At 54.6% G+C, this 10,083-nt stretch overlaps 1 long non-coding RNA gene across 2 annotated transcripts; it reads left to right on the forward strand.

Moving 5' to 3' along the window:
* The first annotated feature begins 668 nt into the window (after positions 1 to 668).
* Positions 669 to 9,489, forward strand: LOC121820786 (uncharacterized). 2 transcript variants are annotated; one of them, XR_006061483.2, is made up of 4 exons: positions 670 to 1,014; positions 2,371 to 2,511; positions 4,735 to 4,903; positions 7,265 to 9,489. It is a non-coding gene; the product is annotated as an uncharacterized LOC121820786 (long non-coding RNA). The 2 variants fall into 2 exon arrangements; XR_006061482.2 differs by having other exon boundaries at positions 669 to 1,014; positions 4,735 to 9,489.
* Positions 9,490 to 10,083: the final 594 nt, after the last annotated feature.

Below are 10,083 nucleotides of genomic sequence, written 5' to 3' on the forward strand. Positions count from 1 at the left end.
ACCTCCTCCTTTTGCTCCACAAGGTAGGAGCCTTTGTCATGTGGGCAAGGACTAGGGAGGCCCAAGCAGGTCCTGTGACATAGGATGTGGGCTCCAGTCTCCACATCTGTGCTGCACAGAGGTGACAGGGCAGGGGTGTGCTGAGCTGGATGGGAGTTGCTTGTTATGTTTTCAAGAACGCTGTAACTGGGGCTTCCCTAGTAGTCCAGTGGTTAAGAATCTGCCTTGCAATGCAGCAGATGTGGGTTCGACCCCTGATCAAGGAACCAAATGCTGTGGGGCAACAGCCCCTCACTGTGACTACTGAGCCCGTGCGGCACAAACTAGAGTCTGTGTACTGCCGTGCAAGATCCCACATGATGCAAGGAAGAACCCACGAGCTGCAACTAAGACTCGACCCAGCCAAATAAATATTTTTTAAAAATAGAATGTTGTAACCAATGGCCATCAACATGGAATCCTGAGATCCGCTATAGTGGGAGTATTTACACCTTAGAAATTGGCAAATATAACCCATCAGGAATTTGTTTTTGTTCTTCCCTCCACCCCCCACCCCCACCACAGGAGACCTTGTTGTTGAATATTTACCAGCACACCACTGCATTAGGGAACAAAGTCTCAACACCTACAAAAATCTGGCCAGCTCTCAATCGGCCATACTAATCACAGGAGCATTTGTGTGTTTCTTCCCCAAAGAGGCGATCATCCTGCCAAACGGGGGTTATAGTCCAGCGTCGTTTCTGGGCCTGAAAACACAATCTGTTTCTGGCAGCAGAATGGTCTTTGATCTGATTAAGCTTGACTTGGGCTGCTGTTGTAAGCCTGCCTCCTCTGATCAGACACCATCGGCTGGCGGCTGAGTTGTGTGCTGGGTGGCCAGGAAGCCAGCCTGGAATTTTAAAAGGCTCTGGGTTGCCTGCGGTCTCCACGCAGAAGGGTGTCCCAGAAGGAGAGGCCTGGCCTTTGGGAAGCAGGGTTCAAGCCCAGTTCCTCCTGTAAATTGAGGTGTCCCAGGTGAGTCTCCCAACCCCCTCTGACAGCTGTCCTATGCAAACAAAGGGGTTGGGCCAGCTGGTCTCTGAGGCCTTTCAGACTCTGCAGCGCATGAAGCTGAGACCTCCCAAGCTGAGTGCGGCCTGGCTGGTGCCCAAGAAGCCCCTCCTGTAGAATCAGGGTTACTCCCTGGGACCCCTCTCCACCCGGCCGCTCAAAGCCTCACAGGGCCTCAGCAACCCAGATCCTGCCGGTGATGCTGACCAGAGATGGCAGAGCCCGCCCAGGCCCCAGCCTCCAGGGACCCTTCCTTTGCTGTAGCTCTCTGCCCTGTGCTGTCCACACTGCTTAACTTTGCAGGAGCAGGGGTTGGCTAAGAAGGCGCCATGCTGTTCCTGGGCTGGCTCCAACCCCTCCCAAAGCCCCAGCCGCCACCAATGGCAGCTGCTCCTGGGAAGCAGAGAGAGTGGTATGTCAGGGAGCATCTCGGGGGCTGTCACTCGGTGATGCCTGTCGGGGGCTGGCCTCCTCCCCGCCTCCCCTGGGGCGGTGGAGCTGCCTGCTCTGGAGACAGGAGACACGGGTGACACAGAGCAGACTACAGCTGTGGATGCAGCCACAGGAGAGCCCGGGGTTGGGTCCCAGGGTCGGGGAAGGCAGGGAGGGACTGGCCAGGAGAGGTCAGGGCTGAGCTGGAGGGTGCGGAGGAGGACCTCCTGGGGGCAGGACCTCTCATTCTTAACTTCCCAGAAGCCACAGAATGATCTGGATCTGTGAGGACTCAGCTGGAGCAAGCTGGGTCAGGCACATCCCAGGGGTGTGCCTGATCCCATGGATCATGGTTGATCAAGGCTCAACCAAGGCCTTCGGCTGTGAATGCCAGAGGCAGAGGCTTGGCTAAGGCAGAGAGGCCTACTCTGCTGATGGTCAGAGAGGGGAGGACCCAAGATGGGGGCTCTGCAGGGCCCAGCAAGATGTGGGTGACTCTGTAGGGGTGAGGGCTGGGTTTATAACAGTTCAGGAGGGGACAGTGCAGAGAAGGCTGGGTTAACAGTAAGGTGCTGCCTGGCGAGATCAGGGTACAGGTATAAACGTGGGATCATTAGCGTAAAACTGGTACGTGAAGTTGTGGACCCAGGTGAGAGGATCCAAGGAGATGGTGTAGACACAGAATGGAAGGCAGAGGAAGCTCAGGGATATTCCAAACTCTAGGGCTTGAGGAAAAGATGTGGGGTCTGCAAAGAACCAGCAGTGTGGGAGGTAGCGAGCAGTAGAAGAGAACATTCCAGAAAGAGGGAATGGCCAACCTCATAAGTGTTGCTAGAGGTCAGGAGAAATGAGGATGGAGTGAGGTGACCTTTGTGTTCTGCAATGCAGAGGTCACAGGTGAGCTCGAGACAGCCCTGCCATGGCGCAGAGGAGGAGGAGAGCCGGAGCAGGAAAGAATGAGGGTGGGCAAAAAATGACGACAAGCAGGCACGTAACTGAGGAGGACTCTGGTGTGCCCAGAAAGGAGAGGTAAGAGCTCCCAGGAAGCCCTGTGCATCTGCGGGTTGGGGGTGATGGCAGAAGTCTCCTTCAGGACCCCAGAACCTCTGCCTGGGAAGAAAGCAGAACCAAGAGGGGAGGTGAGAGGAGCAGTGATGTCTTTGTGTACGTGTGTTCATCTTTGCACACTTGTATTCACCTGTGCACGTGTTCACCTGTGTATAGCTGTTTACCTGGGTATACTTGTGCACACCTCTGGATACATGTATTCACACCTGTGCTCACCTGTACCTGTGCACACCTGGGTTCACTTGTGTATATCTGTAAATACCTATGCACACTTATCTACACCTATATTCATCTGTGTTCACTTGTGTACACACCTGTGTACACCTGTGCACATCCGCATATACCTGTCCAGCTAAAGCCATCTGTCGTGAATCTGGGGTGTATGATGTATCTCACCTGCATCCCGGAGCCATTGAAATAGTAACAGTTGTAAAAGCAGCTATGATGTCACGCTTGGGGACCAGAGTCTACAGCACCCCCAGGCAGTCTGACTGCATGAGCTGGGCGCCACCAGAGGCCTGAGCAAGCGCTGACGTTCACACATGGAGCTTGTCACCAAAGACTCACGTCTGCCACTTCACTCTATTAAATTACATCTGAATTTCATTCTTGGCCCTTTGAGTTCTTTCAGAGGCAAAATAGAAAGTGTTTCCTTGAGGCAAACTTTTGTCTTTTGCTTTGGAAACGGCACTTTCCCCTTTGCTCCAAAGAAGATTAGGATATTAAGGACAGAATGTCAGCTGAAGATTACATGAAATGGATAATTAAACAAAAGCCCACATTATAAGCCATCCAGAAGGGAAATTAAGCTGCTTTTTCCTTCTCCCCGTCTTTGAAGGATGCTCTGTCGAAAGGGAGCAGGGATTGTTTGGCTTGATAAATAAAGATAGTAACCAAACTGTAGCGCCCATTGTTCTGCCTTTATATTAAAAGCAATTGCTTAGCCGAGCTGACAACACACACCATGGAGGCATAAACCCCTCTGCAGACGGAAGGATTAAGAGGCTGACAAGGCCTGGATAATAAGACTAATTAATAATTTCCATCCTAAGGAACTGCAGCTCTGGCAGCTTCATTCTTCCTCTGCCTCCCAGTCTGGCCTGGGCAGCCCTGTCCTCTAAAGGAAGGACAGAAGGTTTGCAGGATGGGCCAGGATAGATGGCAGTCAGTCCTAGCGGGGCAGGGAGCCAAGGGGGTCCCGGGGGAGGGGCTGCAACAGATGGAGGGCTGCAGTGTGGAGGTTGCCTCTCACTAACCAGGCAGAGACCGCAGAGTGAAAGAGGGAGCTGGGTTTGCTGTCACACTGTCGCCTCTGATGGACTAGCATTTCTTCATTTGAAAGGTGGTCTGGATGGGACCTTCTCAAGGGACCCCCTCCTCAATTACACCCACCCAACGAACCCCCTGGAGCAAAAATGGCTGGAAATGGAGCAAAGGCATTGGTCAGCTGCCCCTGCTTGCAGCCAAAACTGACGCAAGACTTCTGCAACCCTCTCCCGCCCCCCAGGGAGGTATTTTATACCTGTTTTACAGACAAGACCTAAGGTTCAAAGAGGTTAATTGACTTGCCAGAGTCATGTGGCTAGTAGAAGGCAGAGCTGAATTCAGATTTCAAGCCTCGGGCTTAGAAGGACCACAGGTGTGGGGGTTCCAGAATTTAGCCAATGAGAAGCCTGTCCAGCAGCCTCGAGGCCTCCCCCACACTCAGGAGCACCCCCCTCCTTCCACATCCATAAGGTGTGGGCAGAGCATTCTGCTTCCCCAGAGGAACCCAGGGGCACATGCAGCTATGATTCCCAAAACGAAGGTCAAGCAGCTGAGACCCAATCACTGGGACTTTCTGGGTTGCCCCCATCTCCAGCAACATGACCAGGTGAAAAGACCAACCACCTAGGAATGCCAGAGGAGGGGGCCAGGATGAAAATGCCCAGCGACTTTCCTGAGCGAGGATAATGGCTGCTTTGGGCAGGGGGACAGCCATATTTCTCTGGAGGCTTTAGGTGGTAAGGCAGAGACCTTGGCATCGTAAATTGCAATCAAGCAAAGATGTCTGAGAAGGAAATAATATCGGCTCTGCTGCGCAGCCTTGGCAAAGATCCTGAAATCTTAATGGAATTGAGCAATTTTTTGCATAGCACCGTAAATTCCTAGCGTCTACCTTATCTTCTCATCACGTTTTTCAAGGCACATTAAATGGAGAAAGAAGTGGAAGCTGCTAGTTAGAATGAAACCGGAACACGAAAGCGCGGCTCCCTGGATGATCCGTCTGAGACCACAATTCATCCCCACGCGCGCCTTTCCCCGCCGCAGAAGGCCTTCACCACTTACTGCTTGTCTGCTCCTGTCTCCGCGGGTAAAAAACCTCTCCTGGGCTTATAAGTGGGGCTTCAGTCTACTTATCTATCCCGTGGTCTGCAGGGTCTCTGCTCCACCTGCCTCCTGCCTCCACTCGCCTCTCCTTCAGTGCCAAACCCCTTCTGGAACTCTGTCCGAGAACCCCCAGCCCCTGCGCTTCTTTCCAGACCTTGCCCATCTCCATAATTTGCCAACAACCATTGCTTGGTGGGCCATGGCAGCCCTGACTTGTGATGGCTATTGTTACTACTACTGATAACCATCACGATAAGGGTAAAAGGGTCTCATTTCAGCCTGGGAAGTCTTTCAATGCCTCTGCTGGGCTGGCCCCCTCTCTCCTGCTGTCTTCTCCTGGGTCCAACCAGACACGGGGGCACGTTCTCTCCCCAAGCTCCCTCCAAGTCACTTAATAGGCACCAGGGTCTGAGACACCAGCCCTGTGCCTAGCCCATGGATCTGGATCCCCACATGTCCTTACTGCTGTACACTGTGGCCCAGACCTGCCGCGTGTCAGGAAGGGCATGGAAGAACATCCCCGCCCCATTCTTCCATCCTTGAGTTCACCTCCTCCTCCAGGAAGCCTTCCTCGATCACCCAGCCCACTCTATGCTCCCTTCTCTGGACTCATTGCATTGACAGGCTCCCAGCACCACCTATTAGGGTCATAATAGAGTTTATAGGTCACATAAACTCAGGGTCAGAAATGACTTTGATGCCACAGGGCCTTTCACACATCTATCTCCACACAGAAGATTTCAAGTGTTCCAGGCCTGACAGCTCCCTCCCCTGTCTTGCTCTGTCCCTGGTGGACTGGAGAGAGCTCAGAGTCATTTGGGGAAGGAGGGCCAAGAGTGCAGACCTACATGAGGCATCAGACCTTTCTGTCCTTCTGGACATCTGGACCGACGCTCAGAGGTTAGCAGCTCCAGAACTGTGAGCTACCTCCCTTCCCATCCTTGCTCCCTGCCCCTCCCGTGTCCCTTGGCCCGGTCACTGTGGCCTGTGAGCTCCAGAGGCTGGGACCACGTGTCTTTAAGGGGCCTGGATCAAGCCCTGCTTTCCCTAGTCTTTGGGGGTCCCATATTCTCCTGGACCCTCTTTTCCTTAGAAAATCAGGGTGAGTTCACCCAGTCCTGACTTTCCTCCCAGGGCAGCTGTGAGAACCCCAAAACTAGATCTGGAGCCTCACCAAGTGCCGAGGGCCCCCAGGTGCCCAGGCTGTGGTCCCCCTGAGTCTTGTACCCTCTGCCCCAGCCCAGCCCATACATGCCATCTGCCACGTCCACTCTTGTGGCAGAGGCTGCGACACAGGGGCTATGCTGAGCCAAGCTGCCACTTCCTGCACGCAGGGTCTGTGGGATGGCGCAGAGGGGGTCCAGCCAGCCTGGGCCAGGGGCCAAGGACCCCTCAGGCACCAACTCGCTTCTGCTCCCTGAACTGCATGGGTCAAAATGCCCCGTTTGGGACACAGTCAGCCTACCAGCAGCACAAGCTCTCTAGGCTCAAGCAAAGCCTCATTTGGCGGCAAGCCCGCGAGGCCTTGTTCAAGGGCCGCGTGCAGGGCGGGCTCAGCGTGCTTTATTTCCCAACCACTTCGATTTCACCCCGATGAAACATAAAAGTGGTTACTGAGCAAGAAGCCATGAGTACATTTTATGAAGCTATAATATCTTCCATTAAAGAAAAAAGATGAAAGAGAGAGAGAGAAGGAAAGAAAAGAAGGAAAAAAGGAGGAAGAAAGGGACAGAGATGGATTCCCACGTCTCAGGGGCGGCCTCCTGGTGGAGCGTGGCCCATCTCATCTTGCGTGGAGATGTCACCCCAATAGGACGAGCCTGGGGATGGGGGGCGAGTGCAAACACCTTCTTCCAGCCACTCCGCTGGTTTCATCTGGAGACCCAGCTCACCTGCAGGGCCACCCTCAGGGCTGCAGGGCCTGGTCCAAGGAGGGGCCACACTTCCAGACAGACTGAAGATGAAGACGGGGGAAGGGGAGAGGCACTTAGGTTGCAGAAGAGCTGATCATTTGCCAGATGGAGTTCAAGTCACTTTGAGGGGAGGAGAGGGGGAGGGACGTTTATAACCGTGACAATGCTGTCGCTGCAGAGTAAGTGGAGGGAAGGAGGAGAGGTGCCCTGGCCGGCTTGCCCTGATCAGCCCCGCTTTGGTGGGGGGTGAGGATGTACCATGAGAGATGAAGAGGTGGTGGGAGGTGGGGTCACAGAGCTTCCCAGGTGCACCAGGAGGCCCTGTGGAGATCTAAACTGGAGCTGATGGGGTTGAATTATCTGTGATCCATGGGGCGCTTGCTGCAGGCCAGGAGCTGGCTCCCTTTTCATGTGTTCTGTTTCATTTATAGGGAATTCTTACAACAGCCCTGAGCAGTCCACACCATCCTCGGCCCCATTTTACTGATGAGGAAACCGGGATTCAGAGAAATGAGATAAACTGGCTGGCATCACGGAGCTAATGACCCCATCCCACTATTTTAAAGGGTTCAAATGAACACTATCGCAAGCCTCTGTCCACTCAGTGCTCTGGGCGGGCACTAAAAGGGCAGTACGTGGGGCACGTACTGCATGTCCCCCTGGCTGACACCCCACACCCCACCTCACCCCAGCTTTGCCACTTCAGGGAAGCGATGACATTGGAAGACCCTTCCTGGGGAGCTGGAGGCAGTGGGCTGAGAGAGAGGCCCTCACATCCACAGTCAGGTCTGTGCCGATGGACAGAGCTATGCCCTGAGGCCCCAAGGGTGTGGTGTCGGGACACAGCACTGGCCCCATGAGGTGCCCCAGTCCCAGGCCGGGAGGGGAGGCCAGGGCCCATAGCCTGCTCCCCCCGCCCACGGGCAGTGCCTGCAGGGCTGCCCAGATGCCGTTGGGGGCCCGAAGGCCTTGTTCAGAGGAGAAGAGGCCCCAGGGGCTCTGGTGAGAGCCACATGAGGTGGGAAGGGTCCCTCTAAAGGAAGGCAGGTCTCCCTTGGGACATACTGGGGTCCAGGCCTGTATCTGGTGCTGTGAGCAGATGGCCTTCTCTGGGGCCCTGTCTGTCCACCTGTGAAGCTTCAGAGATCTGGTTCACCTGGGGGACCATGGGCCACTGTCCCTGCCCCTTGCCAGCAGCCACCCTGGGAGTCCCCTCCTCCTGGCAGAAGGAATGCCCTCCTCACAGGCTCCCTGCTCTGGTTCCTCTGCAGTTCTGCTATCAGGATGGGGTGGACGGAAATTGACCATGCAGAGGAGGAAAGGCCAACAGGGGGCCCACAATCCAACAAAAGGAGTAAGAGCTTCAGTTCGACCCCCTGGGTCTTGCAGGCAGGTGGGGAAGTGGTTCTCATGGGCATTTTTCAGGGGACCCTGGGCTCGAGCAAGAATGGGGGCCTCCCCCATCCTGGAAGGCAGTCAGTCCTGTGGTGGAGCTTCCCTCCTCTCCAGGGGTGGGGAGGGTTTGGGGGCCAGGGCAGCCTGCAGTGAGCCCCCTTGGTGAGCTGGCTTCACCCCATCACCCCTGCACTCCTCTGTGATGACTCTGCACTCACTGTTTCTGTGGTGGCTGGGGTGGCAAAGCTCAAGGTCAGACTGGAAGCAGTGAAGTTGGGGGTGAAGGCAGGTGCCCCCTTCCCTGGCTGCATGACCTGGGACCAGATGCTCAAAGCTGTCTTTGCTCACAGACTTAGAGAACTGAACTCGTGGCTGCTGAGGGTGGGGGGAAGAATGGGGGAAGGGAGTTTGGGATCGACATGTCCACACTGCTATATTTAAAATGGATAACCAACAAGGACCTCCTGTATAGCACAGGGAACTCTGCTCAGTGTAATGTGGCAGCCTGGATGGGAGGGGAGTTTGGGGGAGAATGGATACATGTATACGTGTGGCTGAGATCCTTCGCTGTCCACCTGAAACTATCACACATTGCTAATTGGTTATACCCCAGTAGAGCACCGAAGAATTGATGCTTTTGAACTGTGGTGTTGGAGAAGACTCTTGAGAGTCCCTTGGACTTCAAGGAGATCCAACCAGTCCATTCTGAAGGAGATCAGCCCTGGGATTTCTTTGGAAGGAATGATGCTAAAGCTGAAACTCCAGTACTTTGGCCACCTCATGTGAAGAGTTGACTCACTGGAGAAGACTTTGATGCTGTGAGGGATTGGGGGCAGGAGGAGAAGGGGATGACAGAGGATGAGATGGCTGGATGGCATCACTGACTCGATGAACGTGAATCTGAGTGAACTCTGGGAGTTGGTGATGGACAGGGAGGCCTGGCGTGCTGTGATTCATGGGGTCGAAAAGAGTCGGACACGACTGAGCGACTGAACTGAACTGAATTGAACTTTGGCGCCCTGATGTGAAGAGCTGACTCCCTGGAAAAGACCCTGATGCTGGGAAAGATTGAGAGCAGGAGGAGAAGTGGGTGACAGAGGATGAGATGGTTGGATGGCATCACTGACTCAATGAACATGAGTGTGAGATGGGGAAGGACAGGGAAGCCTGGTGTGCTGAAATCCAAGGGGTTGCAAAGAGTCAGACATGACCTAGCGACTGGACAACAACAATGCAAAATAAAAAGTTTTAAAAAGCTGTTTTTAGCGCCTCCCAACAAGAAGGGTGACAATGGCACTCCAGGGAGTCAGAGATGGGTGCCCTAGAGCTGGTCTCCTGGAGGGCAGGAGGCTGGTGGTGGGGGTCAGGTGTACTGCCCAGTGGGAAGTCGGTCCACAGGGGCCTGGCTGTGTGGTCCCAGATTCCCATGTTTAGGGTTGTCAGGGCAAAGCTAGAACCCCGCTCCTGCTTACAACCCACATGTCCTAGAACTGGGAACCCGAATGCCTGCCATTCTCAGGGGTCTAGGAGCCCACAATCCCAAGGTTCCCCCCCAAACCCCAGGGTCCTTGTATTTGCCCAGCAGCGCCCAGGGTCCTGCACGCCTTGGTGTGAGCTGCCAGTGTGGCCAGGGAGCAGCCCCTGCTGCCTCCACCCTGGTGAGCTTGTCTCGACAGCCGCACAGCCCCGAATGAATGGCGGTGGCAGACACACAGGGACACACCCCCTGCTTCACTTGAGCACGGAAAACATTCATTAAGCATTTTAGAGGACAAGGGCAAAAAGAAAAACACTCATTAGAAGCAGAAATAGTTTCCAAATGAGCCATACAGAATCTGCTGGCAAGTCTGGCCTA

Source organism: Ovis aries, chromosome 12 (assembly GCF_016772045.2).
Source record: "Ovis aries strain OAR_USU_Benz2616 breed Rambouillet chromosome 12, ARS-UI_Ramb_v3.0, whole genome shotgun sequence".
Lineage (NCBI taxonomy): Eukaryota > Metazoa > Chordata > Mammalia > Artiodactyla > Bovidae > Ovis > Ovis aries.